Raw genomic sequence first — 27,378 nt, forward strand, 5'->3', positions numbered from 1 at the left:
GGGCAGGGGAAGGGGGTACAATGCTGCTAATCGCCCCCCCCCTCACACTACAAGGTACCCCCAATATCCGCCACCTCCCCAAACACCATCTCAAAACCATGCGCTTGCACAGCCACCCTACACCCCAACCTCTAACAGACCTCCCCCTCGAATCCCTATGCAGTGGCCGTCTACCCGACAAACACACCCCCAATAGGGATGCCTAGAGTATGTTCCTTCCCTCAGTCTGGTGTGCCACAACCTATCATGGAAGAGTCTACCACAAGTTATATTACGCGTAGACAACCACATAGTGTGTTTCCTGCTTGATTGAGGTGCCACTTTTAGCTCATTAAATGATGAGAGGTATGACACACCACTGTGTACTGAGGGACACTCTATTGGAATAAATGGGACATCGGTCACTCATTCCGTCACCCCGCCTTTACCAGTCTCTACCCCGGATGGACTAGAGCTATGTATGCAGAGTTTCGCTGTCCTGACTTCCTGTCCAGTGTCCCTAATGGGCAGAGATTTACTATCCCAGTTGAACATTACCATTAAGTTTGACAAAGACGGCTCCCTCACTGCAAGTTCCCCTCTTTGTGACTTACACAGCCCAAAAAGACATGCACACAGGAGTTTCTTTCTGATGATACCTTCCTCCCTTGACCATCACACAATTTGGGCAGAAAACAAAGGTAGTGTGGGCTTTATTAATTGCACACCATATGCACCCCAAATGCGATCAGATGCAGGGATACAATATCAAAAACAGTATCCCCTACCCCCAGAGAAAGTCAAAGGCATCTCCCCTCAAATTAATGATTACATATCAAAAGGTATCCTGAAACCAATCATCAGTCCCTGGAACACACCCATTTACCCTGTAAAGAAGGCCAGTGGCGAGTGGAGACTCGTCCAAGACCTCAGAGCAGTAAACAAACAAGTGATTCCCCTCCCACCCCTAGTCTCAGACATCACTTTTATCTTCTCATGTATACCGGCACATTCTCTATGCTACACAGTGATTGATTTAGCAAATGCCTTCTTTAGCATTCCCATTGCGGAAGAGGCCCAGCCTATGTTTGCCTTCCCCTGGACGGAGGGTCAGTTGACGGGTCAGTTAACCTGGGCACGCCTACCTCAGGGGTATGTTGATAGTCCTGCTGCCTTCTCTATGGTACTCAATGAGACTGTCAAATCTTGGACGCCTGAGCGAGGGTCGGTGCTAATACAGTATGTGGACGACTTGCTCTTGTGCAGTCGCACTGCTGAAGATTGTGCGGTCGATTCCACATCTCTGTTGAACCATCTAGCCCACATCGGGCATTTAGCATCCAGAAAGAAGATACAGTGGTGTATGCCACAAGTGGAATACTTGGGGTGCATACTGAAAGGGGGAACAAGGATGGTCTCCCCCAAACGCGCCGCAGCCCTACAAGCTCTGAGCCCCCCAAAAGACAAGGCAGCCCTGCTCTCATTCTTGGGCGCTGTGGTGTATTGCCGCCAGTGGATCCCGACTGTTCTCATTATGATGGCATACTAAGAGAGGCCACCGCCTCAACAGCCCCTAGGCAGGTTGATTGGACAGAGGAACGGCTTAAGGCCTTCCAGGCCCTATTGAACAGTTTGTCATGTGCACCCGCCCTGGGGTTGGTAGACTATGGTAAAGCTTTTCAACTATACTGTGTAGTCTCGGGGACCTCTTTTGCCGCGGTCTTGACACAACAGCATGGAACAGGCTACCGCCCTGTCTCCTACCTATCTAAAAAACTCCCCCTTCAGGTTCAAGGCATGCCATCATGCCTTCAGAATTTAGCCGCCTGTGCTATGGCCGTACAAGATGCCAACAAAATGGTCTTGGGACACCCGATGACGCTTTACACCACACATTCTGTCACCCACCTCATACAGAACATGAACACCCAACACATGACCTCACAAAGACTCAGTGGATATGAGATTTCCCTCATGAACACAGACAATCTGTCTCTCAAATATGTTCCCGCCAACAACCCTGCCGTCCGTCTCTTGCACTCCATGTTACGCCTACCACAAGACCCAGACCAGTTTCATGACTGTATAACACGAGTGGAGTCTATCACATCACCAAGACCAGACCTCACCGACGTACTGATTACCAATGCAGACGATGTTTTTGTGGACGGTAGTTGCTCCCGTCCCTCTGATTCCACCTTCCAAACAGGATATGCAATAGTCCAGTTGCCAAACAAGGTATTAGAAGCCAAACCACTGCCCCCCTCTTCGGCTCAGGTGGCTGAACTAGAAGCCCTCACCAGGGCCTGCATTTTATTTACAGATAAGAAGGTGAACATTTACACAGACAGTAGATATGCATTTGGGGTGGTGCATGACTTCGGAGTAATATGGGCTAAAAGAGGTTTTAAAACAGCGGATAATAAACCTATTTCCAATGCTACCCAGATTGAGGCACTTCTTCGGGCTATTTTGCTCCCAAAAGAGGTGGCAATAATTAAAGTAAAAGCACATTCTTCAGATAATAGCAAACTTTCCAAGGGAAATGCTTTAGCTGACCGAGAAGCGAAAAAGGCAGCCCAGTCCTCCACCCAGGAGCCCACCCCCACGTCTATGTACTTTAAGGATCATTTCACCTGTCCTAACTTTAAATCTGTAGTGGCACAAATGCAATCATTAGCCACTGAGGAAGATGTCTTGTATTGGGTGAAGGCTGGCTTGACCAAAGACCCAGAGGGTCTGTGGTCAAAAGAGGGGAAGATATTGGGAATACCTGAGGCAAGCAGTATTCTAATTCTCTCCTACCTTCATGGTCCAGGACACATAGGTGCTGTCCCTTTAGCCACTATGTACACCAAATCTTTCTGCACAAACGCCTTGAACAAACAAGTCAAACTCCTGACCACAAGTTGCCTTACCTGTGCTCAAAACAATGTGCAGGGCAAACGGCATGGCCTACATGGTCATCTACCCCCACCAATAGGTCCCCTTACAGATTTACAAGTAGACTTCACACACATGCCAAAACAAAAGGGGAACCTAAGATACCTGTGCGTTGTCATAGATAAATTTTCAGGCTGGGTTGAAGCCACTCCCTGTGCAGGTGAGACAGCCAATATAGCAGCAAAATGCTTGCTGAATAACTGGATTTGTAGGTTTGGCATACCAACATCTATTTGGTCAGATAGGGGACCTGCATTCAGCTCCTCAGTTACCCAGGCTGTGGCTAAATTGTTAGGGCTGCAATGGAAACTACACATCCCCTATCACCCTCAAAGCGCAGGGGTAGTGGAAAGAATGAATAGAAATATAAAGGATAAATTGAAAAAGGCCACAGGGGGCACAATGAAGGGATGGCTTGATCACCTCCCTTCTGTGCTATTCCAGATTAGAACGGCACCCCATGCCAGAACGAAACTTTCACCTTTTGAAATTTTGATGGGAGTCCCCGCAAACATAGAATTACCCCCATTAGACCAAGACACTGATATTGACATTTATTCCCAACAGGAAATGTACGTGAAAAACCTGGTAAGTATGCTTCATGAAATGAACGAACAAGTTTCTGTCACCTTCTCTCCTCTCTCCACAGAGCCAACACACCCCTTCATCCCAGGAGATCAAGTGCTAGTCAAGCAACTGGCCCACAAAAAGAGGATCGGACCAATCTACTCTGGACCTTGGAAGGTTGAAAAGGTGTCCAGAACTGCGGTCCTGACTGACCAAGGAAACACCTGGATCCACGCCAGCAGGCTGAAAAAGTGCCCACCGCTTCCCACAACCCCCGACCCCCCACCTATTGAAGGAGAACCCGACCCACCCGAACAGCTACCGGAACTGCAAGAGATTCAGGAAGGCATTAGACAATTAACCCTTGAAACCCTACATGATAGCGAAGAAGAAGGACAAGCATAAGAACTTGTAGAAATGTTTTTACCTTCAGTGTCAGGGAAGGCTGTATGCCTTTGGGGTAGTCTGGTACTACTTGTATTCCTGCCCACATGGTTTATAGCCAACTGTATATATTATCCAGAAGACTTAGGTCTATTAAAAGGGATATGTGGACCACCTAAGATGAATAATACCCCCGGCCAAAGACATAGTAGAAGTATTGTACCCGTTAATGAGTCACCTAAGGGACTGACTGGCAAGATGTTACTACTAAAATTCAAATATAGCTATGCTCAAAAATCCGGTTTTGAGAAATGCTGGATTTGCAGCAAGCTACATCCCAGTACAGCTAGAATCCCTCTCATGGCAGTCCCCTTGAATTTTACCCCCCTCCTTAATGGAACACCCCCTATCGTCCTAACGAATGTTACTAGGACCCTTCCAAATAAAACCCTCACTTTCCAAATTATAGGTAGAAGCCACTTCCCAGACTGGTGTTTCTGACTGGGAAACACCACAGATGGAGCCGAGGTTTGCAAACAAGCAAAACTTAACATTTCAATGACATCATTTAACAGTCCTTCTTTCTTCCATACTTCAGATCCCACCCTAAATGCCACCTTTTTAGACTTTCTTAGCTCCAGTACCAAGACTACAATACACCAATTAATGTCAATTCTGGTGCTCTCTGGCCTTTCTGATACTCTTAGGAACGTGTTCCATAAACGACCCCTAGCTCTAGGAAATACCATATATATATGCTGCGGCAAACTCTGTCACCCCTGGATCCCAACCAAACCCCAGGGGTGGTGTTACCTTGCAGCCCTGGTTCCTATCATGGGGGTATTAGGGGATAACAAGGGAAGTCACCTCCTTGAAGCTAGCATGCATCCTAGATATCCCCTTAGACACCGTAATAAACGAGAATTGTTTTTAGAAAAAGATATGGCCTGGGCATGGTTCCCTTCCTGGACAGGGTGGGGAATTGACCTAATGAAAAGATTAAATAATTACACTGGCATAATTGATGAGATTCTGGAGGAAAATTCTGATGACATAACCAAACTAAATCTAGAAACTAGGGCAATTAGGAAGCAACTAGAACTACATGAGTTGGCTATAGAAAGTATGAGTGCAGCCCTTACTGGCCTCTGTGAGACTACTGAGGATTATGAGTGCTGTACCTGGATTCATAATACCAGCATCGAAGTCCCAGACTACTATGACGTTATTGCCCAACACAGGGAAGAGGTAAATAAACTACAGAAAGAGGCAAGGAACATAGGAAAAAACTGGGATCCCTTCTCGAGCAGTTTTAGTTTTGGGGGATTAATATCTTGGCTCCGAAATGCTGCCATGACAATTGTCACTGTGATTCTCTTCATTCTATTTTTATATGCCTGTTATAAGATAATCAAATGTTTATGTAAAAAGGGAAACACGGCCGCTCCGAAGGATCTGAAACTCACTTCCATTGTTAAGGATCCAACGGTATGGTATAAAAACCAAGAGCACAAGGGTTCGGAGTATGAAGCCTGTGCTATTAAATTAGAAAAGGAATGATCATTATGTAAATCACAGAATGATCAAAGGGAGGATTATAAGGTAATGAGGGAACCATCTTGTTAGAAGACATCCATTTTGGGTAATGGAAAAATTACTGTTAGCTTGACATAGAAACCTATTGCTTAAGGTCATATGTGTTTTTTTCTTGTACAAGGCATTTAGAATTATCACAAAGTTAGATATCTGTTCAGAACAGATGGATGCGGTTAAGCTACTTCCCTTTTTAAGAGCAGAAGTAACTTCATGGCGTTAGACCACAGGCCTGTCTTGCACCACACCTAAGAAACATTTTAAACTGTATAAAAATGTATATATTTAGCTTTTTGTTACTAGGCAGAAATATTGCTTGTACAAAAAACCATGATGACGTAGTAAAATATACTATCTTGCATATTTTATGTGGCAGTCCCTGATTGGCTAAACCACAGGGCTGTGCTTTAGCTCAAACTAAATAAAACTACTGTGTGTGCTCCAATATGCACAGTCATTATTCACGTACAATCGTGTATGTGTGATGTCTGTCCACCGGTGATCGGGACCTCCGCTCCTCCATCCTAGCCTAGGCTACCAGGGGTATTATTAAGAAGACGAAGCACCTAACATATACCATCCATACTCCTCCCCTATGCCTCTTACCCACAAAAACTGTTCTTTAAAATTATACTGAATATCCTCAATGTTACCAGCTCTAGAATGGGGCCACTTTTGTCAGTTCATCTAAAGGAAATCTCACAGTCCTCATATTTGTTCTACTCCATTATTAGTACTTATTTAATTTTGTAATTACTATTGTGATGTATAGAGGAACATAGGGGATGTCAGCTACTCTAAACATAGCACTTGTAAAAAAAAGCATTCCTGAAAATATTTTTGAAATGTTGACAACTATTCACTTAGGCACTGCCCAAGGGCCACATGAGAGGCTTGTAATATTAAAGCAGTAGTAAACTTTTCTAACATTACTACTTTTTAGAGGCCCTGGGGTAGGTTATGCCATAATGTGCAAGTATGTCCAGCATATTAGCACATTAGGGTACACTTAAATTGTCAGACTGAGCCCTCCAGTGCTGTGCTGTGATCAATCCGGCGGGGCCCGGGTACTTCCATCTTCACCCGGTCTTCCTTCTGGGTTCTGTGCCTTCGGTCACTTGCCTTGGCCAGGCTGCATTGATGACATCACCCTGAATGCACCCTTGTCTGATCTTGAATGCTAAGCAGTGTCAAGCCTGGTTAGTACCTGGATGGGAGACCGCCTGGGAATACCAGGTGCCAGAGGCTTTTTTTTTTTATATGTTGGTGGCGTTGATGACCAGTTTTTTATTTGCTTGTTTGCCGAGGTGAACATCTTGGCATTTGTCAAGAGGGTTGAGAGTGGCTAACAAGATTGCCTACGGCCACATCACCCTAAATGTGCCTGATCTCGTCTGATCTCGGATGCTAAGCAGAGTCGGGTCTGGTTAGTACCTTGATGGGACACCACTTGGGAATACCAGGTGCCGTAGGCTTCTTTGTAATATGTTGTTGGCGTCAACAACCCGTTTTATTTTTCTGCTTGTTTACCGAGGTGACCATCTTGGCGTTTGTCAAGAGGATTTAGAGTGGCCAGAAAATTTGCCTACGGCCATAATTTTATTTTATTTTTTTAATGAAATTCTTTATTGAAAATGTACATAAACAGGGTACAAAATCAAAGTTAACAGCAAGAGAGAATATTTGAAAACATGTACAATTGTATGGAGGCATTCAATGGTAATTATACAATGTGCACAACTAGATATAGAAAAAAGGTACAAAGATCAGTACAGTTTAGCATGGTGATATACCAGAGAAGTGTATAAACATGTGCAACTTTTTCCAGCTGTCAGGTGTGATGGGGGGCCCCCCAAAAAGTGATATTGGGTATTTACACGAGGAACTCAGGAGAGTCCCAGCATTAGGGAGGCATCAGATATGAGTATGGGGAGGGGGCTTGTGGTCTTGAGAAGGAAGGCGGAGGCAGGGAAGAAGGGAGGGGTATATGGAGGTAGGGATGCTTATAACTGAGTAGACCGACCCCTTGGGGTAACAGAATGATGGGGGACAACTTCGTGGGAATCAGGTGCCCATAAAATATTTAAACGTGTCAGTAGACATAAATTGGATCCAGCATGACCAAGTGTTAGTGAATTTTCCATGGTCATTATATGAACAATGCGTTGAAGACATTCTTGCACAGTGGGGATAACCGGGAATTTCCATTTAAGAGGGATGCATAATCTGGCTGCATTGACCATGTGCATGGCAAGGGATTGAAAGTATAATCTATTGGTGAATTAGACTGGTGCAATAGGAATTGGGCGGGTGAAAGGTCTAAGTCAAGCGTAGTTACTGTTTGAATGATATCATATATTTTGGTCCAGGATGGCTGAATTTTCGGACAAGACCACCAGAGGTGTAGAAAAGTTCCTTGGGTGACTGTACAGCGCCAACAGTTTGTAGGTTTTGTCAGACTGATTTGATGCAGCTTTAGGGGTGTTTTACAGCATCTAGTTGCCAACTTAAATGCATTTTCTTGTGTTTGTACGTTTACCGATCCCTTGTGGACGAACCTGAATATATTTTCCCATTCACTTCCAGTGAGGGTCAAATGAAGGTTTTTTTCCAATTGTATGCTTGTCTGGTGTTTTTCATTTGCAAGGTCTGAAAAAAGCGAGGAATATGTCATCGATATCAAATTACGCTGGGGATCCGAGCTATTACATAAAGATTCAAAATTGGTTAAGGGTCTAGACCATTGTGCCTTGAGATTAGGCACGTGGAAAAAGTGTCTGAGTTGTAGGTACGTCCAGAAGAGACAGGAGTCTTTTGCCATTTTTGTAGCAATTTCATCTTGGGAAAGGAGGTGATTATTGATATAGAAATGTTCCGCTCTAACTGTTGGGTGTGGCCATCTATCTACAAGAAAGTTTGAATGGTTGCCAGGTTCAAATTCTGGATTCATGCGTAGTGAGGTCATGGGACTGTTAATAGATGATATTTTATGTTTATCATAAGCTTGTTGAAAGGATTGCAAAGTCGGGGAGATCAAAGGATGAGTGCGGTATTCTCTTGGTATGTGTTTCCTATTTATCCAGGGTCTAGCCGCTAGGGGAATTGGGGAGAAGGAGTGTTCAAGAAGAACCCATGCTTTTTGTTTGGAATGAATATTCCAGTCGATTATTCGTGATAAGTGGCAAGCGTGGTAATATTTCTGTATGTCCGGGAGGCCAATACCCCCTTTCAATTTAGGGGCAGTCAGTCTATGAAAGCCTAGTCCAAGGTGTCGATTGGCCCACAGGAATTGTGTACACATCTTTCGATATAGTGCGAACAATGTCCGGGGAAGTTTAATCAGGATAGTCTGAAGGGTGTATAGAACTCTGGGTAGGACGTTCATTTTCAGTATTGCCAACCTCCCAAACCAGGAGAATTTTTCTGGGGACCATTTGGTTAAGTCATTAGCGATGCCTTTTAATAATGCGGTGTAGTTTAGTGCATATAAGTCGGATAGTGCAGCTGGCAATTGGATTCCCAGGTAGGTTAATGAACGGGTATTCCAATGAAATGGGAAGTTTGTTTGACAATGGCATTGTATATTTGGGGGCATGGTGACATTCAGTGCGTGAGATTTAGCAAAATTGATTTGCAGGTTTGATATATTTTTAAATGTCTCAAAATCTTTCAGTAAGTTGGGTATCGTTGTGAAGGGTTCTTTAAGAAAAAGGAGAATATCATCTGCAAATGCAGCTAATTTAAATGTTTGGTGTTTAATAGTGATGCCTTTTATGTCAGGGTTCTCTCGTAGGCGACGGAGGAGAGATTCTAGCGTTAGGATGAAGATCAAGGGTGAGAGGGGGAAGCCTTGACGGGTTCCGTTCGAGATGGGGAAGGCGTTCGATAGGTGGCCGTTTACTCGTATGTTTGCAGTGGGACTAGAATACAAAGCCAATATAAAATTTAGCATGCGCAGTGGTAGTCCAATCGCTCAAAGGGTTTCTGCTAAATAGTCCCAGGCCACTCTATCGAACGCCTTCTCCGCGTCAAGTTAGAGAAGGAATCCCAGAGTTTAAGTGGAGACTAGCCAATGTTGTATGTTTAATGCTTTGAGGGTATTGTCACTTGATCTAGGTCAATGAGTTGAGGGAGCAGGGGGAATATTCGATTAGCAAGTGTATTGGCATACCATTTAAGGTCTACGTTCAGTAGAAAAATGGGTCGGTAATTAATCACATTGGAGGCATCTTTTCCAGGTTTCGGTATTACAGTGATATGAGCGTTTAACAGGTCTCTTGGTGGAGTCGCGGGTTTGTCTAGGGTGTTAAATGCATATATAAAGTGTGGGGTTAATATGTCGGCAAACCTTCTATAATAACCTACGGAGAGTCCGTCGGGTCCTGGGCTTTTGCCTGGTTTTAGTTGGCTCAAGGCTATATCTATTTCTCCCTTATCTAGGGGTGAGTCAAGTTCCTGCGCCTGTCTGTCTGATATCGGATGTGGGCTATATTGTTGCAGAAATTGTTTAATAAGGTCACGTCTGGAGGTGTCATCGTCAATGGGGTTTGTAGAGGATAGGTTATACAATTTAGTGTAATATTGAACGAATTGGGCGGCAAAATCTGGGGTGCGATGTAGTTTACGGCCGCCGGCTGTTGAGACATTGTGAATGGTGGTATTTGCTTTCCTCAGCTGTAGTGCCCGTGCTAGAATTTTACCAGACTTATTCCCATACTCGTAGAAAGTTTTTTTGCTTAGAATGTATTTTCTCTGAATCTGTTTATTCAAGAGAGCTAAAAGCTCTTTTCTGGCTATCAGCAGGGTGTTTTTAGCTTGTGTGCGCTTGTGGGCATTTTCTAAATGTCTAATACGTTCTAAGAGTGTGTTATAATTTTTCTTCCGTTCTTTGTTTCTTTTAGCAGCAGCGGCAATAAACACTCCCCGAATGACGCACTTATGGGCTTCCCAGTTGTTGAGGGGGGACGTATCTGCATTGGTGTTTTCTAAGAAGAAGTATTTGAGAGTAGTTTCAACCTCTTCTGCTATAACGAAGTCCGTTAGGAGGGATGGGTCCAGTCTCCATATTGGGGGAGTCGGTTTCGTGTCTGGGAAGGAAAGGGTGATGGAAATAGGGTGGTGGTCAGATATGACCATTGGGTCTATAGTCGTAGCCTCAAGCATGGGTAAGTCTTTCTGAGAGAGGAGGAGGTAATCGATTGGGGAATATCGCTTATGTGGGGCTGAGTGGAAAGTATAATCGCGGCCGTCTGGGTTAAGGAGTCTCCAGGTGTCGTGTAGTAGTAGTGATTGCAAACTAGTCTTGATTTTTCACAAGGCTTTGTACGGAAGGGATGAAGAGCCGTTTGATGGATCTTGGGAGGGATTTAAGGGGACATTAAAATCTCCCCCGAAAATTATCGTACCTTTCTGGAAGGTGGACAGTTGGTTGAGCGTGTGAATAAAAAAAGGCACCTGTCTAGTGTTTGGGGCGTATATGTTTGCAAGGGTAATGGTTCGGCCCAAGTAGGAGCCTTTTAGAAAGAGGAACCTGCCTTCTTTATCGGATTGCATGTCGGTGTACTGGAATGGACAATTTTTGTGTATCAGAATGGCCACACCCTTTGTTTTGGCTAATGGGTTCGTAGCATGGTATACTATAGGGAAATGGCGACTAAACAGTTTAGGAATGGCATTAGAGCGGAAGTGAGTTTCTTGAAGGAATACGATATCGGCTTTGTGTTTCTGCATCTCATGGAGGGTTTTGGAGCATTTTTCCGGGGTATTCAAGCCTTTGACATTCAGTGATATAATTTTTGCAGTTAGACTGGTGGCCAGCTTGGTGGCACTATTACGCTTGAGTGGCATGGCTGATACAAGTAGCTAGATTTACTTAGGTAGGATAGGTGTCGAATAGGGGAGTCTGACTCAGGAGTAGAATTGTGGTTTTGGAGGTAACCCTAAAAGGCTCTCAAGAGCCTATTGGAGGGGGTTCTAGTAAAAAGTCGCAGGTATGGGGATGGGGGAATGAGGTGGGTTAAGGGGAGTGTCTCGTGTATCGGTGGTGTCTCTCACCCCTTGATAGGAGGGAGGGAGATACCGCGTGGGTTATACCGATGAAAGTCAGTGGTATACTATGTAATCATGTTCTTAGGCTTGTGAGGGAGTGGGATGTTTATCCCAGAGCGTGTGGAAACTGATGACCTTTTCCTTAAATAATTTGTGTGTCTGCATGTTAGAGTGAATGATGTGGAGGGATGTTCGTTTGTGCGTACCGAGAAAGGGCCAATGTCACCTTAAGACCCCTTTCACACCACACCGCCCATTGCGTCGGCGGTAAAACGCCGCTATTTTTAGCGGCGTTTTACCGCTGGATTTGAGGCGGATTTGCAGCGCATTTCAGCCGCTAGCGGGGTGCTTTTACCCCCCACTAGCGGGCGCAAAAGGGTTAAAATCGCCGGCATTACGCTGCAATAGCGGCGTTTTGCCGGCGGTATTACAGCGCTGCCCCATTGATTTCAAAGGGGAGCAGCAGTGGAGGAGCAGTAAACACACCGCTCCTTCACCGCTCCAAAGAAGCTGCTGGCAGGATCTTTTTCTGACGTCCTGCCAGTGCACCGCTGTAGTGTGAAAGCCCTTGGGCTTTCACACTACATACAATGGTGCAGCTTCTTTAGGGCGGATTGCAGGCGCTATTTCTAATGCTATAGCGCCTGCAAAACGCCCTGGTGTGAAAGGGGTCTAAGTCAGTCGGTTGAAACATGTGAATCAAAAAACAAATAACAGATGCATCATAGTAACTTTTAGAACCATAACTATAACCAAAAAAGAAAAAAGAAAAGAAAAGAAAAAACAGCTGTCCAGAATTCAGCTGGGAGTTATTATCTCGTAGACGAGCTTGATCTCTGGGCACATGTATATAGAAGCCTGTCAGGTGGACGAGCCTGGTTCCGCAAGAAAGCCATAGGTAAGCAGTCCCAAGATAACAGTAATATCTAGTTTCAGTAAATGTAACTTGTGAACCTTAGGGACAAGGGGATCCTCTGCAGTGCCTATGGAGCCCATTCGAGTGGTGTCCTACTTCTAGTATGGTCTAGCGGGGATTAACTTTAGCATGATGGAGAAACATAGTACTCTGATCATGTCTGGTTAGTGTTTGAGATTAACCACTATATTACAATATCGTTATTATATCATATTGTCGTTCCCCGAGGTAAGTTGGGCGTCTGTATTCTATAATGTGCAGCATCCATATATCGATGGGCAAACAAGTAATGAAATGAATTAACCCTAAACGGGGCTTAGATGGGTGACCCAATATATATAGTGGTCGGCTTTTTGACTAGGGGAAGTGAGAGCTACATAATCTTAACAACTAGGGACGGCTTGTCTACCCCTGCCCTACACCTGATAGATGTTATAGGTTTGTAATAGGTGGGTACTAGGGGTAGGTTTGGGTGGGCCTAAAAATCATATAAATCATGGCTCCTGTATATCCTGGATCAGGGATAAGGCTAGTAAGGGGGGTATCACTTGATAAATTGACCACCCAATGCCTGCAATATTGTAAGGTAGTGAACGGGCCCCTGCTTTCAGGGTAGTATGATGTTTAGTAAAGTATATAGAATTACTAGCTCCTCTATGATGATATGAGGTCTGCAATATGAAGAATAGTTCATATAAGGCATAGAGGTAAGCGTCAATATAAATGTTGCAGCAGGGCACAAGATCGGATCAGTCACTAAAATATACCAAGTGCTCCGTTCGATGTATACTTTACCGATAGGTGTCTCGGGTCCTTCTGGGCGCTCATTCGGCCGTGGTAGTGTTCAGTTAGAAAGTAAAAGGCGACAACTATATTGGATCCGAGCAGGTCTGGTGTCTAGTTGAGTGCATGCGTTGAATGCTCTCTCGTCTGGTGGGTTAGAGGCCCAGGACTGCTCCAGGTAGAAATCATGGTGGTAACCGGAGTCAGGGATAGTGAAGCTAGTGTAAGTGTCTGTAGTCTTTCAAGGCAGGTGAGTAAGGGAATGGTCCATATGCACGGCAGAGGAAAGGAGAGCGGCACTAGGCAGGGTATGGAGCATGTAGGCTAATCCACCGTCGCATGGGTGTCCCGGAGCTCTCGTGAGGCGACAGGTCTAGCGGTCCCTGCGGTGAGGTAGCGGGACTGAAGTCGGGCTCGTCGGTGGGTGGCGGGGTCGGTGTCCCCCAAGTGGTCTGAAGGTGGATGGCGACCTATGTCTGCGAGATCTGGACAGTTGAGTTTCCATGAGATCTTCAGTGCTGCGAGTGTTGGGTGAAATGTGGACACGAAAATTAGTATACCAATTAGGTACTTCAACCAGTGGCAGGTCCAGCATTTTGCAAAAGGTTTCTAGATCTTCTGGCACTTTTAAGATGGCAGTGCGGCCCTGGTAAGAGGTTTGCAGAGCGAACAGAAACTTCCAGCTATAGCGGATGTCTCTCTGCCTCAGCACGTCAAGTAATGGCCGCGTGATCGCCGAAAGATCCTGATATATCTGGATCGAATGGCCTTCAAATGTCAGGTTCGAATCGCTCCTAGTTTTTTTAAGAACCTCTTCTTTGAGGGTATAGTCATTAACATAACAGATGACATCCCGTGGGGGATCAGAATCTTTGCCCTTAGACCTCTTCGACATGGCACTGGAGGTCTCTGAGCTGCCAGGTGTGTGTGTCGACTTTGCCTTGAGCCATCTGCAATTCATGCTGTTGTTGCGCCGCCATTAGCTCCATGGAGTTTACTCTCCCTGTGATTGCTTGTATCCCGTGGCGGAGGTCCGAGATGGCCGTGGTTAGAGTACTCTTTATATATCGGCCACGACAGTCCTCAGGTTGTGGATATTTAGTTGTTGGTGATGGGGAGATGGACTGTCTGCCATGGTGTGCTGTGGATCAGTCGGCGTGAGGGTAATCCCGATGTGGTTAGTGGTGGGAGAACGGGCCGCCATATCGGCCCCCTGGTTCCTGAAAAGATCTGGTATTGTCTGGGTATTACGGGATCCCAGGTCCCTTGGTGAGCGGGATCTAGATGCAGAGGGTCCGCGTGAGGAGGTCCCCATGATGTGACAGTGTTTTTCAGGTAAAATCCTCGGTGATCAATCTTTTTTAGGCTGAGGTAAGACGGAGCAAAAAGCTTAAACAGCCATCCTCTCTCTAGGCAAGCCACGCCCTCCCGGCTTTTTTTTTTTAATATGTTGTTGGCGTTAACGACCTATTTTATTTTTCTGCTTGTTTGCCGAGGTGACCATCTTGGCGTTTGTCAAGAGGGTTTAGAGTGGCCAGCCAGATGGCCCATGGCTACATCACCCTGAATGCACCTGATCTCAGATGCTAAGCAGGGTCAGGCCTGGTTAGTACCTGGATGGGAGACCGCCTGGGAATACCAGGTGCGGTAGGCTTTTTTTTTACTTTCAAATAGTTTTATTAAGAGATCAAATAATACACAGCAGAAAGAGCAGAACATTTTACAATAGTAGCAATATTAAAGAGTAACCAGATATACTGCACTTTAAGTTTGCGGAAATAGTTACGTCAGAAAGATCCAAAACAGATCCGAAAACCATATATACATGGTGCATATCCATTATGAAGTACCCAACAAACTTATGATCTCAAAAAGTGGAGAGACATGTAAACAACATCTTCGAAATGTAAGCTATCACAAGAGGTAACTGAAGATGGTCAAGTTCCGCGTGTCAAATTTTACATACAGAAAAAGAGAAAGAGAAGAAGGAATAGTTAGAGAAGAGATGTAGAGACTTAGGCTGGGTTCACATTGAAGCGATGCGGGAACGCCGCGAATGCGCGGCGGGTTCCCGCATCGCATGCCTCCCGCCGGCAGTTCACACTGCCCTATGCGGACTGCTGGGAGTGTCAGTGAAACCTTAATGACACCCCCAGATCAGTTCGCATATCGCAGTGCGATCTGCAAACTCGGACAGGAATCGGATCGCATGGTGTGAACACCCATGCGATCCGATTCTGCTGCGGACCATAAAAAGGGTCCTGTGCGAGTTTGGAGCGGGTGCGATGCGAATTTAGCCATACTATCTGTATGGCTGAACTCGCATCGCACAGAGATCGGATGTGATTTGCACTGCAGTGCGGTGCGAATCACATCCGGTTCTCGTAGCCGCTCCAGTGTGAACCCAGCCTTATAGAGGAGAGAGGAGGTACATGAGAAAGGGGTAGGGTAAGAGAAAGGGAATGACCGGATAGCCCACGCGAACCCCGGCAGTATCTATCGTGCCCAGACGGCCGCCGTTCTGGGCTAGGGAGGCCTGAGGCGAGTGTCGAAATCTTTTGGTAGGAAGTTGTCTACCCAAGGTTGCCATATTTTATTAAATTGGGGGATTTTGTCCAGGATTACTGCCTCTATCTTACTATGGATCATAGCCTGCGTGACTCTATGCTTTGCTTCGGAGATATTCAGGGTGGGTGTCCTCCAGGCTTTCGCAATAGTTTGTTTGGCTGCGGTCGTCACCTGGAGAAAGAGACGATTTTGGGCTTTAGTAAATTAATGGGGTAACCAGTTCAGTAAAGCCATTGCAGGGTCAGGATCTATGGGGCTTTGCATCAATAAGGATAATATTTGGAAAATTGTAGTCCAAAAACTCTTCACTACTGGGCATGTCCACCATATATGGACATGGTTGCCCCGATCCTTGCAGCCCCTAAAACAATTTGGTGAGTAGTTAGGTACAAATTTAGTAATTCTAGAAGGAACCAGGTACCATCGCATTAGGGCCTTATAGTTGGCTTCAGAGGCAACAACGTTCTGCGAGGAATTTTTTGTATTGGCCCATATGTCAGTCCATGACTCCGCATCGGGATTGACGACAGGTCTGTGGCCCACTGTACAGAGTATCGTGGAGGCCTGGGGCGTGCGGGTCTGAGGAGCATATGGATTTAAATGGAGACAAAGAGCTGAGGTTGGGACAGGGTTCGACCATTGTCTGGAGAAAGTGGACTATCTGGAGATAGCGAAAACACTCTTTAGGGGGTAATTGCGCCCCGGGCCTGCAGATCCGGGAACGCAGTGGAGGAGTTACCCGAAGACCGGTCACACACACGGGTTAGGCCTGCGCAGGACCACGCCAAAAAGGCATTTGGCTCCACGCAGGCTGGATAAAAGTTCGGATGACCCAAAAACGAGAGCAAGGGCAGGTGGGGTGATTGCAATTTAAAAGGAATGCCTACCGTGTGCCAAATTTTGAGGGAATGACAGGTAACAGGATTGGTGAGTAGTTTACGTGTCTGAGGAGGGAGCCAAAGTAAATTTGAAACTGATATGGGATGGGCCTCTACAGCTTCCAGACTAACCCACAGTGGGATTTCAGATGTAGCGTGATATAGGGCCATTTGCGACAATTGGGCAGCGTAATAATAATTTTTTTAAATTTGGTATCCCCAAGCCCCCTCTAAGTTTGTGGCGGAAAAGAACAGTTTTAGAGATCCTAGGCCTCGTGTTACCCCAAATATATTTAAGAGTTTGGCTCTGGATAGCCCTATGGAAATATAGCGGGACCGTGACTGGGAGTACTCTATACAAATACAGCAATTTGGGTAATAGGGACATTTTTGCAGCCGCAATACGTCCCAACCAGGAGACACACGGGGGCTGCCAGGCATTAAGAAGTTATGAGAGATTACGCAGCATGGGTAAGTAGTTTGCTTGGTATAATTGGGCTGGATTTCTAGTCAGTTTTATTCCTAAATAGGTTATATGGGATGTGGACCATTGAAAGGGGTAGTTTTCGCGCAGACGTTGGAGAATCTCCACAGGGAGGGACACATCGAGGGCTCTAGATTTAGCTTGATTTACCTCAAGTCCTGAGACCTGAGCAAACGCGTCAAGAACATTAAAAAGATTTGGCAAGGTAGTATGGGGTGAAGTGATAAAAAGGAGGGCGTCATCCGCAAAGAGACATAATTTATGTGTCGTGGAAGCTATTTCTAGTCCTTGGATATCCGGCTTTGATCTAATCAGGGCTGCTAATGGCTCAATGGCGAGTGCAAAAATTAGAGGGGACAGAGGACACCCCTGCCTAGTACCACGTTGGATTGGAAACCTGTTCGAGTTAAAACCGGAATAACGAACAAAAGCTTGAGGGTGAGTATATAGAGCGTCTATCCAGCGGAGAAAGTGCGGGCCAAATCCCCATCTTTGCAGTATATAAGTAAGGTAGGGCCAGGACACAGTATCAAAAGCTTTGCATATGTCGAGGGATAGAAGGTGCATGGGTATGCCTCGTGATCTGGCTAGGTGCTGTAAAAGGATGACCCGACATACATTATCACTCGCTTGGCGCTTAGGGATGAAACCCACTTGGTCCCTATGGATCAACCCTCCGATGTATGGGTTCAAACGTGTAGATAGGATCTTCAAAAATTGTTTTTTTTTTAGGTTATGGGGATAATAGGATAGCTGTGCATGCTAACCTTTCATACCAAACCAGAACCCAAAAATTGGTGTTGGACTATACCGGTACTTTATATATAAAGATAAGAGAGAGATTAGAAATAAAAATGTAATACAAGTTTAATGAATAACAAAAATAACAGAATACAAAGTATGATGCTTAAAATGTTAATACACCCCAGATTCACGTGTACAATTACTCATAATAGAGTTCAATTCTGGTGGCGTAGATGAAAAGTTCCTCTACTAGTTTCACGGATTGTCCGCTTCTTCAGGAGTAGGTCTATATAGTAAATAAATAATAAAGAATTCATAACAATTAACAATTAATATTAATTATACAGAAAAAGTATTGTAAAGTCAGTAAAGATGACAATTGAAGTAAGGGGGATATAGGGAAATTTCACTCACCCAGAAATTCAAGGAAAAAAGAGGGGGGAGGTAAAAACAAAATGTGGAGAAATGGGTCCCCTCTATGTTCCCCCACCGGCAGACATGGGGGATAAGGTGCGTATGGTACTGGAGAGAGAGAGGAAAAAAAAATTGGTTTGAGAGACATTATACACAATGGGGGCATATATGCATGTAGAAGTAAGTAAATGCACATATACCCTTGCTAGGGCAATAATACTCCAGATAATATACCGATTTTTACCTGGTAAAAGTATACGAATAAGGTAAAGGTAGATGTCCAATAGCGTTATGGATTTAATATCTTGAGCCTATAAAGGTATACTGTTACTATTGAGGATGGATAATTGCTGCAAAAAATAGAAAGAAAACCAAAAGGTAGTATATTGTGGATATAGAAATTAGATCTAAAGATTATTTAGGGGTATGCTACCTGGCTGATGTAAACCCCCAGGGTGACGGGGCCGCTAGTACGCCAACGCCAGAGCCAAATCTGGGATAGTGGATGTAATAGGTGTGTATGGCAAAAAAGCACACCCCCGTCCTACGTTGCTGTACATTCAATAGTCTGAAGCTGTGGCACTATTCCATATCTCAATAAGAGATGTGATACCGCTGCATCTGTATACAAGGGGAAACCAGAGATCGATCTATGTAGTAACAACAGAAGTATCTCGTGCAGCCATACTAGAATACTCGAGTAATATTAAGAAGAAGCATTACCTGATAGGCGTAGATATTGAGACAAAAGCACTAGTCCTGTACCACCACAAACCCAAACACAGCGGTCTGAACAGACCGCTGTTTTATGGGATCCCCAACAGGTGTTCCGTCAGGCGTGTCCGCCGGCGGGAACGTCGGCAGCGTCTGACGTCACATCGTCAGCGCCTCCGCACTGCGCAGGTGCGGCGCAGATGAGCGTCGCACTGGAAGTGCGCTGGGAAGGGCAAATAGACAGCGGAAATACCGGTGTCACCGTCCTAAGAACCTGCAAGCCCAAGGGGGGAGAAGGCAACAACTCACCAACCAGGCCAGGAGGAGCACATGTCCGCCGGGGGGAAAACAAAAAAGCCGGGACTCCAAAAAACAAAACAAAGCAAAACAAAACAAAACAAAACAAAGCAAAACAAAAAAGGTTAATAGGAGTAATAGTATTAGGCCTTCTGTTGTTTTTTTCTCCCCTTTTCTCCCCCCTCCCTCCCCCCCCCTTCCTTTTCTCTCCCTTTTTCCCTTTCCCTCCCTCCTCCCCATTGCTGTGGTAGTTGTCTCCCTTCATTATGGAATCCTTGAATATGGAATGGGTGAGCTTCATGTCAAATATAAAAATTACCTGCTTGAATGAATATAAAATCGACAATGACTTAAAAACATACTTTTATAAGCAATATGGTCTACTGAAACGTAAGTCCCATTTACACTGGCACATTGAATATTTCAAAATGTATGTTACGAATTGTATCTGCCCTATGGGTTTACGTAACCAGATTTTCCCTACTATTAAAAATCCTTCATGCGAATTTAAGAAAACTTGGGAGACCATCCTCACCAACTGCAGCTTAGACTTGATGAGGACCCTAATCGAACAATATAACTCCGATATGATTGTATTGGACCAAGAAATTGAATGTCTCAATCAGGATTATTTACATTTAAGAGACAACCTATTATTTGAACCCAAATGGATAGGATTGAGAACCTGTTTGGAAGTACTAAATAAAACCATTATCGTTAAGAAGCAGATTAAGTTCGGTAAAGATGAAGCTGCATTTGGTGAGGGCTATGCCTACCAATGGTTAGGAAGAAAAAGTAGAGGTAGGAAATTCCTGCCCATACAGGATAATATATCCACAAACCCGGCTATGGAAACGGAATCAGACTCCTCACTGTCATCAGCATATTCAGTGCAGAGTAATTTAAGGCCTGAGACTAATCTGTCCCCAAAAAGACTACGTTATGCTGGGGGGACCCCACCAGCTAATACTAAGAAGGATAAAAAACCATCCAAGACACTAAAAAATACAGGTGTACCAGTTACACAAACACCCAGTGAAACTCCACTAACTGTAGAGGGAACCACTAGTCAGTCTACATTACATGGCACTATCCCTAAAGTCCTAAACTCTTCACTCATAACTAATAAATACACTAAGATAAACGGAGATCAAATTTTTTTTAGATCTCAAGAAACAACAAGCGAATCTGGATTCATACATCCTCAAACCCACATTAATTCCTCCACACATTCCCAACCCCACACCGACCACAACATTGTAAACCTCACCCCTTATTCCTTTTCAGATGATGAATTATCTGTACTCCACTTAGGATTGGGCTTTTGCCCATTAGATGGACTAAAAATTACTGAAACCATTAAAGATTTATATTTGTTTGCACGGAACCTCACTTTCAAATTTATGTTCAATAAGGACCACACTAATTCTAATCTTGAACGTCAGCTCACAGAGAGTACCAAACATTTCACTATGGCTGAATTTAGGGCACTTCGGGATTTGATGCTCCTCTACGATGAAGGTGATACCGAGGGTTCTTCCCCACCCCCCTCCCTTCCCTTTCACAAAACCCTTATTTATATCATCTATTATTGCTAACCCTTTAGAGCCTATTCCTAAAAAATGTTGTCTGCGCTCCCGTAGATTCCCCGATCTTACAACCTGTCCGGCTATCTGGACATTTCTTCAAACCACTATTAAAGATCTAAAAAAGCAACATTGGCATAAAATTAATCCTAATCTAGATTACCAGCAATCTCGGGCACTTAAGTCTTTACAGAGACATACAGATCTAGTAGTGAAACCATCTTACAAAGGTGGAAATATTGTCTTGATGACCCATGAGCAATATACAGATATGTTTATGGCTATTTTAAACAACAATATCTGGTATCAACCAATTGATCAGTCTGTCACTATGCTATTTCACCAGGAGCTCTGTACCCTTTGCACTGAGGCCCACAATTTAGGCCTCATTGACAAGGATACTTTAGAGTTCCTAATTCCCAAGTTCCCAATTGTTCCCACCTTCTATGCCCTCCCTAAAACACATAAAAACTTAAAATTTCCCCCAGGTAGACCAATTGTCTCAGGAATGGGTTCTCTAACTGATAATGCCAGTAAACTGGTGGATGCATATTTAATGCCTCATGTACGAAGGTTACCGTCCTATATCAAGGATACCACAGACCTGTTGCAACACCTGGATGGGATCCAGGTCCCTCCGGACGCCCTCCTCGTGGCGATAGATATCGAGGCCTTGTACTAGAGTATCCCCCACGAGTTGGGAGTCCGAACGGCTGGATCCTTCCTGGAGGAACAAGATTTAAACACATGGCCATTCAATAAATTTATTTTGTCCTTATTGGAATTTATCCTTACTAAAAATGTATTTTTGTTTAATAACCAATACTATTTACAGGCCCAAGGTGTCGCAATGGGCACCTCCTGTGCACCTGCATATGCGAATTTATATCTGGGTGGTTGGGAGAGATATGTTCACTCTTGTGACCAACTGGCCCCCTTCTTAGAAGACACCTTACTTTGGTACTGATATTTGGATGACCTATTTTTGGTTTGGATGGGAACAAGGGATAAGTTATTACAATTCATACAGATTTTAGGCAACAACCATTTCAACCTAAAGTTTACATTTAATTTGGATCCTGATAGAATCTGCTTTTTGGATCTACTAATTATTAAACATCCTGATGGTGCCCTTTACACAGACTTGTTTCAGAAACCTACGGCAAGGAACACCCTCCTTTATGATACCAGTGCCCACCCGGAACCGCTGATACTCAGCATTCCCTTTGCGCAGTATCTGCGCATACGCAGAAACTGTACGTTGGATACAGACTTCAAACTACAAGCCGATGCATTACGTAATCGCCGCTTATCGAGGGGATACTCCTCGACCTGTTTGAGGAAAGCATTTAATAGAGTAATCTCATGCTCCCGCAATACGTTACTGCATAAACGACCTAAAACTACAGAAAAAGAGTCTGTCAGATTTATTACAACCTATTCTGCCCATCATTCAACCCTTCGGGATATTTTAAGTAAGAATTGGCACCTTCTCACTGACCATCATATACTATCCCAACTTGTTCGATCCACCCCGGAACTAGTATTCCGCAGAGCCTGGTCTCTGCGGGACCATCTAACTAAAAGCCATTACACTACACAATCCCCGATATGTCATATCACTCGAGGTACATACAAATGTAATGAGTGCCCCCGCTGCCCATGGATTATGGAAGGAAATAACTTTATGCTACCTAATGGTGAACTACTGCGCCCACGTACTTTTTCCAATTGCAGCACTAGGGGTATAATATATATGATGGTTTGCCAGTGTAAAGCCTTTTACATTGGTAAAACAATTCGAGAGTTTAGACAACGCATTGGGGACCACCTTTATGATTCAGGAAATGGCAAACTTACAACCATTGGAAGACACATTGGCCTTCATCACCGGTTCGACACCTCTGTCGTCCAATTTTTTGTATTAGAGGTGATTCCCCCTAACCCCAGGGGTGGGGACTGGGACCGGACGATCCTACAGAGGGAAACCCTCTGGATCGAACGTCTCAATGCTACCCACCCCCCGGGACTAAACAAGACAATTTCATATAAATATTTTCTTTAGATAATAAAGCTTGAATAATATCCTATCAAATATACCCCTTCTCTCCCTCCCCCCTTTTTCTTTCTTCTTCTCCCCCCCCCCCCCTCTTAATACTCCTTTTGGGAAATTGCTCCCCTTTTTCCTCTAAATTGTGGCATTTATATTGCCCTAGATCATTAAATGTTTTATTGTATTATCTGTGTTTTTTGAGTACTTATGTTTAAATTAATTGCTATGATAATATTTTTGTTATATGTGTGAGATTTCCTTCACCCAGATTCACGGGAAATATATATATATATATATTTTTTTTTTGTTTTGTTTTGTTTTGTTTTGTGTTGCTTTGTTTTGTTTTGTTTTGTTTTGTGTTGCTTTGTTTTGTTTTGTTTTGTTTTGTTTAGTTTTGCTTTGTTTTGTTTTTTGGAGTCCCGGCTTTTTTGTTTTCCCCCCGGCGGACATGTGCTCCTCCTGGCCTGGTTGGTGAGTTGTTGCCTTCTCCCCCCCTTGGGCTTGCAGGTTCTTAGGACGGTGACACCGGTATTTCCGCTGTCTATTCGCCCTTCCCAGCGCACTTCCGGTGCGACGCTCATCTGCGCCGCACCTGCGCAGTTGTGGAGGCACTGACGATGTGACGTCAGACGCTGCCGACGTTCCCACTGGCGGACACGCCTGACGGAACACCTGTTGGGGATCCCATAAAACAGCGGTCTGTTCAGACCGCTGTGTTTGGGTTTGTGGTGGTACAGGACCAGTGCTTTTGTCTCAATATCTACGCCTATCAGGTAATGCTTCTTCTTAATATTACTTGAGTATTCTAGTAGGGCTGCATGAGATACTTCTGTTGTTACTACATAGATCGATCTCTGGTTTCCCCTTGTATACAGATGCAGCGGTATCACATCTCTTATTGAGATATGGAATAGTGCCACAGCTTCGGACTATTGAATGTACAGCAACTAGGACGGGGGTGTGCTTTTTTGCCATACACACTTATTACATCCCGTCACCCGGGGGTTTACATCAGCCAGGTAGCATACCCCTAAATAATCTTTAGATCTAATTTCTATATCCACAATATACTACCTTTGGTTTTCTTTCTACTTTTTGCAGCAATTATCCATCCTCAATAGTAACAGTATACCTTTATAGGCTCAAGATATTGAATCCATAACGCTATTGGACATCTACCTTTACCTAATTCGTATACCTTTACCAGGTAAAAATCGGTATATTATCTGGAGTATTATTGCCCTAGCAAGGGTATATGTGCATTTACTTACTTCTACATGCATATATGCCCCCATTGTGTATAATGTCTCTCAAACCAATTTTTTTTTTCTCTCTCTCTCTCCAGTACCATACGCACCTTATCCCCCATGTCCGCCGGTGGGGGAACATAGAGGGAACCCATTTCTCCACATTTTGTTTTTACCTCCCCCCTCTTTTTTCCTTGAATTTCTGGGTGAGTGAAATTTCCCTATATCCCCCTTACTTCATTTGTCATCTTTATTGACATTACAATACTTTATCTGTATAATTAATATTAATTGTTAAATGTTATGAATTCTTTATTATTTATTTACGATATAGACCTCCTCCTGAAGAAGCGGACAATCCGCAAAACTAGTAGAGGAACTTTTGATCTACGCCACCAGAATTGAACTCTATTATGAGTAATTGTACACATGAATCTGGGGTGTATTAACATTTTAAGTGTCATACTTTGTATTCTGTTATTTTTGTTATTCATTAAACTTGTATTACATTTTTATTTCTAATCTCTCTCTTATCTTTATATATAAAATACCGGTATAGTCCAACACCAATTTTTGGGTTCTGGTTTGGTATGAAAGGTTAGCATGTACAGCTATCCTATTATCCCCATAACCTAAAAAAAAAAACCATTCTTGAATGAATCTATGGATGATGGTACATTCTTCTAATTTTTCCTATCTGAGGCTATACTCTCAAAGCTTATGGATAGGATCTTCGCTAAAAGTTTTATATCGACATTTAAGAGCGATATGGGCCTATAGTTAGACCAGATGGTATGGTCGGTATTGGGTTTCAGTATCATGGAAACGGAGGCCGTGAGTGTATCACCACCAAAAGTACCCCCTTTTAACAGTGCGTTGAACGAGTTCGCCAGACGAGGGGCCAGGATGCCGGCAAAACTTTTGTAATATAGAGCTGTAAACCCATCTGGGCCAGGTTTCTTGTGAGGTTTAAGCGACTTGATAGCCTACAGTACCTCAAGAGGCGAAATCTGTGTGTCGATGGTGGCGCGAATTGTAGTGGGTAACGAGGGGATCGGCAAGTCGCGGAATAGTGTCTCGGCCATTTCCTGGGGAAAAGGAGCGGCAGGTTCATATAATTTGGCAAGGTGTCTGCTAAATTCGGTCACTATTCTAACTGGGTTGCTGGTATGAACCCCTTTGTCCACTTTAAGTCTAATTGGTTTGTGGGCTCGCTCAGGGTGTCTAAGGCAGAGTGCCAGAAAGGTGTCAGGCTTATTAGCTTTCGTATATATGGTATGACTGGCTCTGCGCAGGGTTTTGTCTGCCGCTTCTGACAGGAGTAAGTCTAACTCCAATCGTGTCTTGTCCATATTTGACTTATTCGTTTCCGACGGGATAGTCTGGAACTGTAGGAAATGATACTGGTAATCTGTTTCTAGTCGTTGAAGACGTTCCAACCTATCCTTCTTAAGGAAGGTAGCGGTGGAAATACATTTGCCCCGGATGACAGGCTTATGGGCTTCCCATAAAAGAATGGGAGTGGTCCGGAGTGGTATTATGTAAGAGGTAATCCTGCAGTGCTACTTCAATGTCAAGACAAAAGGATTGATTAGTCAAATGCTTATCGTTCATATACCAAGATCTGTCTTTGGAATGAGGTATGAGCGAGGAAATGGTAGTAATCACTGCATAATGGTCAGACCAGGTAATTGGGTGTATACAAGATTGAATCAGTATTGGGGAAGATGCTACGGGGATGAAAATGTGGTCTATCCTCGAGAATGACTTATGAGGGTTGGAGTAAAAGGAGTAGTTTTTCTTTACGGGATTACATTCTCTCCAAGTAACTAATAATGAAGCTTGTTGGAGCTGGGATCGAAATTGAACTGATAGTGATCGGCGTTCTGGGGTGTAGGGAGATTTAGCAAGGGATGGGCGAGTGACTAAATTCGAGTCACCGCACATGATCAAAGTGCCTTTCAAGTGGGTTTTAATTACTTGAAAGAGGTGAGAGAAGAAAGGAATTGGATTCGAATTAGGGGCATAGTAAGAGACGAAAGTGACGTCCGACTCTTGGAGGGAGCCTACTAAAATTATATATTGGCCCTCCGGGTCCTTAATTTTAGAGGCAAGAGTAAATGGTAGAGAGCGGTGGAAAGCCAGGAGGACACCTCGCTGTTTCGTGGCTGCAGAGGCCTTATATACTAAAGGATAACTGCTATTAAAAAATTTGGGGGTATTGTGAACGGAGAACTGCGTCTCCTGCAGTGCCACTACACCAGCTTTTAAAGATATAAAGGTTCGAAATGCTTTAACACGCTTGTTAGGGGAGTTAAGACCTTTAACATTTAATGTTAGTATGTTCAGGGGGGCCATATGTCAGTTCGTGGGCAGGAATTACAACCGAACCCGGGATCTGACCAGAAGGGGGGGTGGAGGCAAAGGGGGAGGACAATAGAAAGAGCAAGAAAAGTGGGGAAAGAACAGAAAAACAAAAAAAAACAACTGCGTAAGGCGAAGCAGAGAAAGGCTGTTGTGAAACAGGGAAATCCGAATCGCCCGACCTTAGGGTGCGCGGTCTCTACAACTGGAAAACCCGCCATAGAGAAGGCGCACTAGCATGCGGGGGAGCAGTGACTATTCCCCGCAGCACACCGGGAAAAAATGTTACAATTTCAATTAGATCATTTGAGATAGCATCATGATATAAATCAACTCTATAGAAAATAGAAACATTAAACCCAATAACATTATTATCAGACTCTGTGTGATCAGACTCCAAAGACATGCAGGTAGGTTAATTGGCTTCTGTTCAAAAATTGGCCCTAGTATATGAATGGGGACCTTAGATTGTGAGCTCCTTGAGTGTAGGGATCAATGTGAGTGTGCAATGTACAGGGATAGGGGTAGATACTCACTCAGGTTGAACTGGATGGACTGGTGTCTTTATTCAACCTTACTAACTATGTGTGGAGGAGAGGTAAAAAAAAAAAAAAAAGGGGGGGGGGAGGAGGGGGAGCAAAGTCACCGTCAGAGGCAGCACAGGAGAGACTCAATGGATACAGTACATAGACCTTCTCTTGTGCAGCATAACTTAGGGCCATAGGCCCTGGATGGAGAGTAGATGGTAATGTCTTGTAATAGCCACATATGGCTGTGAAACGGAGAAGAGGAAAAAAGAAAAAAAAAGAAAAAACT

At 44.2% G+C, this 27,378-nt stretch overlaps 2 pseudogenes; both read left to right on the forward strand.

Moving 5' to 3' along the window:
• The first annotated feature begins 6,822 nt into the window (after nt 1–6,822).
• Nucleotides 6,823–6,941, forward strand: LOC143981320 (5S ribosomal RNA; annotated as a pseudogene).
• Nucleotides 6,942–14,758: 7,817 nt separating this feature from the next.
• LOC143981334 (5S ribosomal RNA) lies at nt 14,759–14,867 on the forward strand (annotated as a pseudogene).
• Nucleotides 14,868–27,378: the final 12,511 nt, after the last annotated feature.

This window comes from Lithobates pipiens, unplaced genomic scaffold (assembly GCF_037356315.1).
Source record: "Lithobates pipiens isolate NorthernLeopardFrog02 unplaced genomic scaffold, aLitPip1_a1.2 Scaffold_138, whole genome shotgun sequence".
Taxonomy (NCBI): Eukaryota; Metazoa; Chordata; class Amphibia; order Anura; family Ranidae; genus Lithobates; species Lithobates pipiens.